Raw genomic sequence first — 8,053 nt, 5'->3', positions numbered from 1 at the left:
CTCTTTTGGCTCCCAAACGACTCTTCAGATTTTCCATCCATCCATCCTCTTCTGTGAACTTATGCACGAAATATACAGGGTGGGCCATTTATATGGATACACCGTAATAACATGGGAATGGTTGGTGATATTAAAGTCCTGTTTGTGGCACATTAGTATAGGGCCAGTAGGCCAAGCAAAGCACACGCAAGTGTCAGCTATGGTTCGTACGTGCTGTGTTGTCGGTTGCAACGGTAGATCACACGATATGGAAGGCAAGAAGCTGGAAAATGGGCTCTCTTTTCATCGTTTCCCCTCCTGGAGGCAACGGGAGGGATCTCATGTATCTGAGGACGTTAGGCTTGGATTGCAGCGGTCAGACGAGCGGATATCGAGTTCTCTGCCATCCCCAAACGAGAGCAATTGCCCACCTGAGAATTCATGTTGAGCGAGTAATAGGTAGTTTGCGTAATAAGTTCAAAATGCTACACACTACAATGCCAATCCGATTACTCATATCATGTGAGGGTGAAGACACAACACTGCTTGATAAGATTGTTAAGGTGTGCTGTGTTTTGGTGAATATGTGCCCCAGTGTGGTTGTCAAACCAGGGCCAAATGAAACTTGCTCTTGTTGAATATTCATAAAACTGCTGTGTTGCATGTACAGTTCATTGTAAATAATTGTACTTTCTGTAAAGTGGTTTCAATAAAACAGGAAAGAAAAGTATGTTTATTTTTTTTTTATTCAAGATCTGTTCACATGTACTTAGCAAGTACATACACATGAAATGCAAACTATTTACATGGCAACGCACAGCTGGCTTCAATCGTGAATCGTTCATCTAGAGCAAATTTTGGGGCAGCTGCTGAGGAGAAGTCAATGTTATGTGCAACCTCTGGCTGTATCTTGGTCATATGGTCAACGTATTCACAACGTGGAGGCTTAAAAATGGCCAACTCTTGTACCCAACCGTTTGTGAATCAGGTGTGCGCCTCCAGGAATTTATAATTACGAAAATGATTTCCCCTATGCGCTGACTCCACAGACAAGGTACGCGAAGATATCGGGATAGGACAATGGCGGTAGGCTGTCTGGGTTTCCACTCCACTGCCTTTTTTCATACGGGTCCACATTACCGATGCACGCTATTTTTTCCAAGTACCGTCTCTTGGCGTCTGGGCACAATCAGTCGTGATACAGCCCTTTTTGGCAGTAACGCTTCCAACACAGTGTGTTTGTTTTGATTTGTTCCCTTCTGACATGGCGCTGTGATCCCACAATGCACTGCGGCGTGACGTCAACTCCAAAGCCCTATATGTGAGGGGGCAAACTCCTCAAGATGGGTGGTGACCATGGTGGCCATTTAGAAGTCAGCCATCTTGGATACAACTTTTGTTTTTTAAATAGGAAGAGGACCATGTTGACACATCAAACTTATTGGTAATGTCACAAGAAAAACAATGGTGTGCTTGGTTTCAACGTAACTTTATTCTTTCATGAGTTATTTACAAGTTTCTCTTTGTTCACAGCCATTGACATGTCGAAGAGGTTAACACGTGAGGAGCGGATCAAAATTGTGTTGATATCTGGTGAACGCAGTAACCGGGTCATTGCAGCAGATTTCAATGCAAGACACCCTACGAGACCACCCATCTCCCATGCTACAGTTAGCAAACTGCTTGCTAAGTTTCGTGAAACTGGTTCAGTGTTGGATTTGCCAAAATGTGGACCCAAGAAAACTGCCACTAATGAAGAAACATCAGTGGCTGTCCTAGCTTCATTCAGCAAGAGCCCACAGCGTAGCACTCGCCGCATGTTACTGGAGAGTGGCATTAGTTGAACATCCCTTCGGCAGATATTAGCTACTCACACATGGCACCTGTTACGCCCCACTTAAAAACGAAGTGTTGACTGGGGTGGGGGGTAACACAAAGTGAAAAAGAAAACAGGAACTACTGGAAAATAGATGTCATTAAACATGATTTATTGCACAAAACTACTAAAGTAAAAATGAACACAGGGAAGCTCTTTTCTTCAGGGTCTCCAAGGCCAAAACAACAAACAAAACACCCCCTTTAGCTAAAAATCAAACCAAGAACTCTCTAACCAAAACAAAATACAATGGCTGAGCTCCCTGTCTAGCCAAAAACAGGAGAAAACGATTGAAACAAAAATGGCAGAGAACCCCTACCTGCTTCCACAACGATGAACTAATTAACACAGTAAGGGCACACCTTTGCTTACAATAAAAGAAAGAAAACCAAAGTTTCACCGAGTTTAAGTTCTCTCTCTCTCTCTCTCTCTCTCTCTCTCTCTCACACACACACACACACACACACACACACACACACGAGCTGGAACACACCTCAGCTGTGGCTCATGAGGCAGACCTGTAACACAGGAAAAGGAGAAAAAAACTCTCACAGAGGGAGAGCCACTAGAGGTCAGCGACCGTAACAGCACCCTTACAAACTCCAGCTCCTGCAGCATCTCAACGAGGATGACCCAGATCGGCGCACAGAATTTGCAGAATGGGCAAAACAAAAATTGGAACAGGACCCTCAGTTCACGCAGAAGATTTTGTTCAGTGATGAGGCAAACTTTTATGTGAATGGTGAAGTTAACAAACAAAACCACCGCTATTGGTCTGAGACTAACCCACATTGGATGGATCCCTCCAAGACTGTTGGAACAACAAAAGTGATGGTTTGGTGTGGTATATGGGGTACAACGATAGTGGGTCCATTCTTCATCAATGGAAACCTCAAGGCCACTGGATATTTGAAATTGCTACATGATGATGTGTTTCCCTCTTTATGCACTGAAGCTGGCATGTTCCCTGAGTTTTTCCAGCAAGATGGTGCACCACCACATTATGGGTGCCAGGTCCGAGCATTCCCAGATGAACAGTTTCCTGGAAAGTGGATTGGTCATCGTGGGCCAGTTGAATGGCCCCCAAGGTCTCCTGATCTGACCCCCTTAGACTTTTATCTTTGGGGTCATCTGAAGGCAATTGTCTATGGTGTGAAGATACGAGATGTGCAGCACCTGAAACTACGGATACTGGATGCCTGTGCTGGCATTTCTCCTGCGGTGTTGCTATCAGTGTGTGAAGAGTGGGAGAAGAGGGTTGCATTGACAATCCAACACAATGGGCAGCACATTGAACACATTTTATAAGTGGTCAGAAACTTGTAAATAACTCATGAAAGAATAAAGTTACATTGAAACCAAGCACACCATTGTTTTTCTTGTGACATTACCAATAAGTTTGATGTGTCACATGGCCCTCTTCCTATTGAAAAAACAAAAGTTGTATCCAAGATGGCCGACTTCTAAATGGCCACCATGGTCACCACCCATCTTGAGGAGTTTGCCCCCTCACATATACTAATGTGCCACAAACAGGACTTTAATATCACCAACCATTCCCATTTTATTACGGTGTATCCATATAAATGGCCCACCCTGTATATTATATCAAACTTTTATTATTTATCAGAATCAGAATACTTTATTAATCCCTAAGGAAATTATCTAATTATATGGCTTGTTATGCTCAAAATATAACAAACAAGGAAATGTAAAGTAGAAAAAAAACCCATTTTATAACGTTTATAAGAGTTTAACTGCTTACCAGTGAAAGTAGGTCAGTGCTGTGTGCTCTCAATGCTTTCAGTTTTTTTCACCTATAAATGATGCTGGCTTAAATTGGGGAGAACTCATGAGCAGTGCTGTTAGCTACAGTATCGAGAGGTCAGCAACCACTTTCAATCCTTTCGCTTTCTCCTTCACCTCAGTGCTTTCCTCTGAAAGAAGACAACTGAGTCGTAGTTGAGTTTAGACAATTTTTATATAATTTAACGACACATTTCAGTGTTGTCGAAATATATATCCTTTGTAATCGCTATTATTGTTCTTCTTCCTTGCTTCATATTTACTTGTTATTTTTTGTGGTCTCTGTGTTTTCTCAGTCAGATCTGTGTTCTGTCTCCATGTGTATCTTCTATCACTGTGTCAAATCTGCATGTCTTAGTCAAGGACAAAGGACAAGGACAAGTCTGCCCTTGTCCTTTGTCAGAGCGTACTGTTCAGTTCCCTAGTGTTATTCTGGTTCCTGGTGGTCTCCAATAGTGTATCAACTTTCTAATGAGTTTGGTAGTTTGCATTTGTTTTTTGGTTTAGTTTTTATGTGTTTATCTCTTATGTGGTTTTTATATCGGTCCAATAAAGGGCTAGCCCTTAGTTAAACTTTCACCTGCCTCTGGTCTGCATCTTGGGACCTCACATTGTATCGTGACAGCCTTTTATTGGGTTGTAAATTCTGTTTAACTGTTACATTTACCTTTTGCTGATGACACAAAGCTTGAGCGAAGAAGGTGAGAAGGAGAGAGACAGGCAACAGTGGATAGTCAATGTCAACAATAATTGATTAACTATTTTTTCTCTATGTAAAATTTACAGATGTAACACTTTATGAACCTGTGTAAGGCTTTTTTGTACTAACAGTCAAACACACTGAAACCCACTGAACAGCCTCTATATAAATTTTGAAGCTTGTTGTTTCTCTGTCTCCCTCTACTGTTGTGATGATATAACAATGGTATAAATATTTAATATAAATATTTAGAGGACAAAAACACAGGTCTTTCCAAATGAGCTGCTCATTGTAATGTCAAAAATGAAATCAATGTTTTTAATCATTTAACTGCATCCAACCTCAGTCAAAAACAAAAAAGTAAACTCTTTTGTTGTTACTGTCAGCACCCTGGAGTGCTATTCCTTCCACTATCACCAGGGTGGCGTCTGTGTTCCTGTGGTTGCTGACCTCCGCCCACGCACTCACCTGCAGCTGTTGATGAGGCCCTATGGGATTTACGGCTTGGTGGAGTACTGTTCCTCGCTGGAGCGTTGACCCACCTGTACTTCCCTGGACCAGCGCCTGTGTTCTCTGGACCCGACCCGAATAAGTGTGAGTGAGCGTGGTTGCAGTGTTGGAGTGAGAAGAGTTTGAGTGTGTCCCCCTCCCCACCTCCTGTCCGGACCCCTCTTGGAACCCTGGAACCCTTTTTCCCATCACTGTATATACAGTTAAGCCCATAATTATTCATACCCCTGCTAAATTTTGACTTAAAGTTACTTTTGTTCAACCAGCAAGTTCTTTTTTGAGCAGAAATGACACAGGTGTCTCCCCAAAGATAATAAGACTATGTACAAGAGGCATCATTGTGGAAAAAAATATTTCTCAGGTTTTATTTATATTTTAGCAAAAGTATCATGTCCAGAATTATTCATACCCTTCTCAATAATCAATAGAAAAGCCTTTATTGGCTATTACAGCAATCAAACGCTTCCTATAATTGCAGACCAGCTTTTTGCATGTCTCCACAGGCATTTTTGCCCATTCATCTTTAGCAATGAGCTCCAAATCTTTCAGGTTGGAGGGTCTTCTTGCCATCACCCTGATCTTTAGCTCCCTCCACAGATTCTCAATTGGATTCAAGTCAGGACTCTGGCTAGGCCACTGCAAAACGTTAATGTTGTTGTCTGCTAACCATTTCTTCACCACGTTTGCTGTATGTTTTGGGTCATTGTCGTGCTAAAATGTCCACTGGTTCCCAAGGCCAAGTTTTTCTGCAGACTGCCTGATGTTGTTGTTGAGAATCTTCATGTATTGCTCTTTTTTCATGGTGCTGTTTACTGTGATTAGGTTCCCTGGTCCATTGGCTGAAAAACACCCCCAAAGCATTAGGTTCCCACCACCATGTTTGACAGTGGGGATGGTGTTCTGTGGGTTGAAGGCTTCTCCTTTTTTATGCCAAATGAAGGCAACATCATTGTGACCAAATAATTCAATTTTTGTTTCATCTGACCATAACACTGAAGACCAGAAATCTTCTTCTTTGTCCAGATGAGCATTTGCAAAGGCCAAATGAGCTTTTGCATGCCTTAGAAGTGCCTGGAGAAGTGGCGTTTTCCTTGGTCTGCATCCGTGGAACCCAACAGTGTCCGTTGGACTGTCTGCCTTGAGACATTGCCACCAGCAGAGCCCAGATTCACCAGAATGGCCTTGGTGGTGATCCTTGGATTCTTTTTCACCTCTCTCACTATTCTGGCCAGCACAGGTTTCACTTTTGGCCTCCGACAACGTCCTCTGAGATTTTCCACAGTGTGGAACATCTTGTATTTTTTAATAATACTTTGCACTGTAGCCACTGGAACTTGAAAACATTTGGATATGGCCTTGTAGCCCTTTCCTCACTTGTGAGCAGCCACAATGCACAGCTGCAGGCCCTCACTGAGTTCCTTTGTCTTAGTCATGAATGTCCACAGACCACCTGCAGAGAGCTGCTGTTTTTCACCTGTTGAGTTGATTAAAACAGCTATTTCCAATTAATCAGGGTAATTAGGATGCTTTAGAACAGCTTTGACTATTTGGAATGGTATGGAACTTTGGATTTTCCCAGAGACTGTGACAGTTTGTAAAGGATATGAATAATTCTGGACATGATACTTTTTGCTCAAATGTAAATAAAAGCTGAGAAATATTTTTTTTCCACAATGATGCGTCTTGTACATCATCTTATTATCTTTTGGGAGACGCCTGTGTCATTTCCAGTCAAAAAATAACTTGCTAGTTGAGTAAAAGTAACTTTAAGTCAAAATTTGCCAGGGGTATGAATAATTATGGGCTTAACTGTATGTACATTATTTCACTGGTGTGTAAATAAACTCCTGTTTGACTGCAGTGTTGGAGTCCTGCTCGTGAGTCCAGCCTCAGCATTCTTGACGGTATTCACGTGCCAATATAAAATCATGATTAAAAAAAAAAAGAAAACCTTAAATGCAATAATAAAATAAACTCAGGTACGGTAAAATTATGTGAATGAGATTTTCAAGATAAATAAGATCTTTAAGGTAACAATATTACAATATCTACAATATTAGAGAGAAAATCCAAAACTCAAACAACCCTCTATGAGCACTTGTGACAGTTGGAAGGAAAAACTCCCTTTTAATAGAAAGAAACCTCTGTCAGAGCCCAGCTCAGGGAGGAGCTATCTGCTGTGACCAGTTAGAGTGAGGGCAAACAAAGAGAGCAGGGAGCCCTGTGGCAGGGAGCAGGGAGATTTTTTTTTTTATATACACAAAGCAAATGTGGTCAGAAACGAGTTGGCGCTCTGTTTTTTAGGGTCAAAAGCCCCGTCCAGCGCTGTGTCTGGGCTGAAATATTGAGAGTGACGTAGTAGCGCAGAGGGTCTTGCAGCATGCTTACACATCACACTTGATAATGTTTAGAAGAATATTCTCTGGGCCAAAGGAGTCCGAACAGAACATCCTGAACTAGATATTAGAATCAGTAGTAAGATAATATTGAAATGATCAAGGCTAGGCAGGGAGGTGTTTTTCTTTTCTATCTTTCTGATTCCAGGAAACGGAGCAGAGAGGAGGGCAACAGGAGTGAGTGAACGTGGACCGAGAGGAGGTGGACTAGAGATGTCAGGATGGCTTCGGGAAGAAGACAGACATAATAATCATTTGTTATTGTCGCAGTATAAAAACTGTATGGCCCGAACCAAGGCAATCCTCCATGTGAAGACAGGTGATAGATTTCACATGGAGGTCCAGCGCTGTAACTTGTAATTTCAACTGGCAAAGCAAATTAAATCTTTTTAAATGACAGGCATTTCTCTTGTACTTGATTTGAAAAGAAAATGAACACCACAGATGCACTAAAGATGGTTAAGAAAGAAAATATCAGGAAGTTGAAAGACCAGTTTAAAGCGATTCTTTGACTGGATCTGTAGGCCTCAGCAGCAAACAGTCAAACTATGAAAGTACTACTTGTTGGATAAAGAAAACTCTGACAAGGAAATGGCTACAAATGGCTGATGAACCACAAATAGAAGACTGGCTAAAAACTATTCATGAAACCTACTCAATGCAAAGACTGTCCTAAAAGACAAGAAGAGAAAAAATGTCAGTGGCCTTTAAAACCATTAGTGTTTTGGAGATTGTCTCATTGCTGCTCCTCTAGAGAACCTGTTGCTAATTTCATTAACACCAAAG

Source organism: Oreochromis niloticus, linkage group LG16 (genome assembly GCF_001858045.2).
Source record: "Oreochromis niloticus isolate F11D_XX linkage group LG16, O_niloticus_UMD_NMBU, whole genome shotgun sequence".
Taxonomy (NCBI): domain Eukaryota; kingdom Metazoa; phylum Chordata; class Actinopteri; order Cichliformes; family Cichlidae; genus Oreochromis; species Oreochromis niloticus.
The sequence above is the reverse complement of the archived record's forward strand: the minus strand, read 5'-3'. Positions refer to the sequence as shown.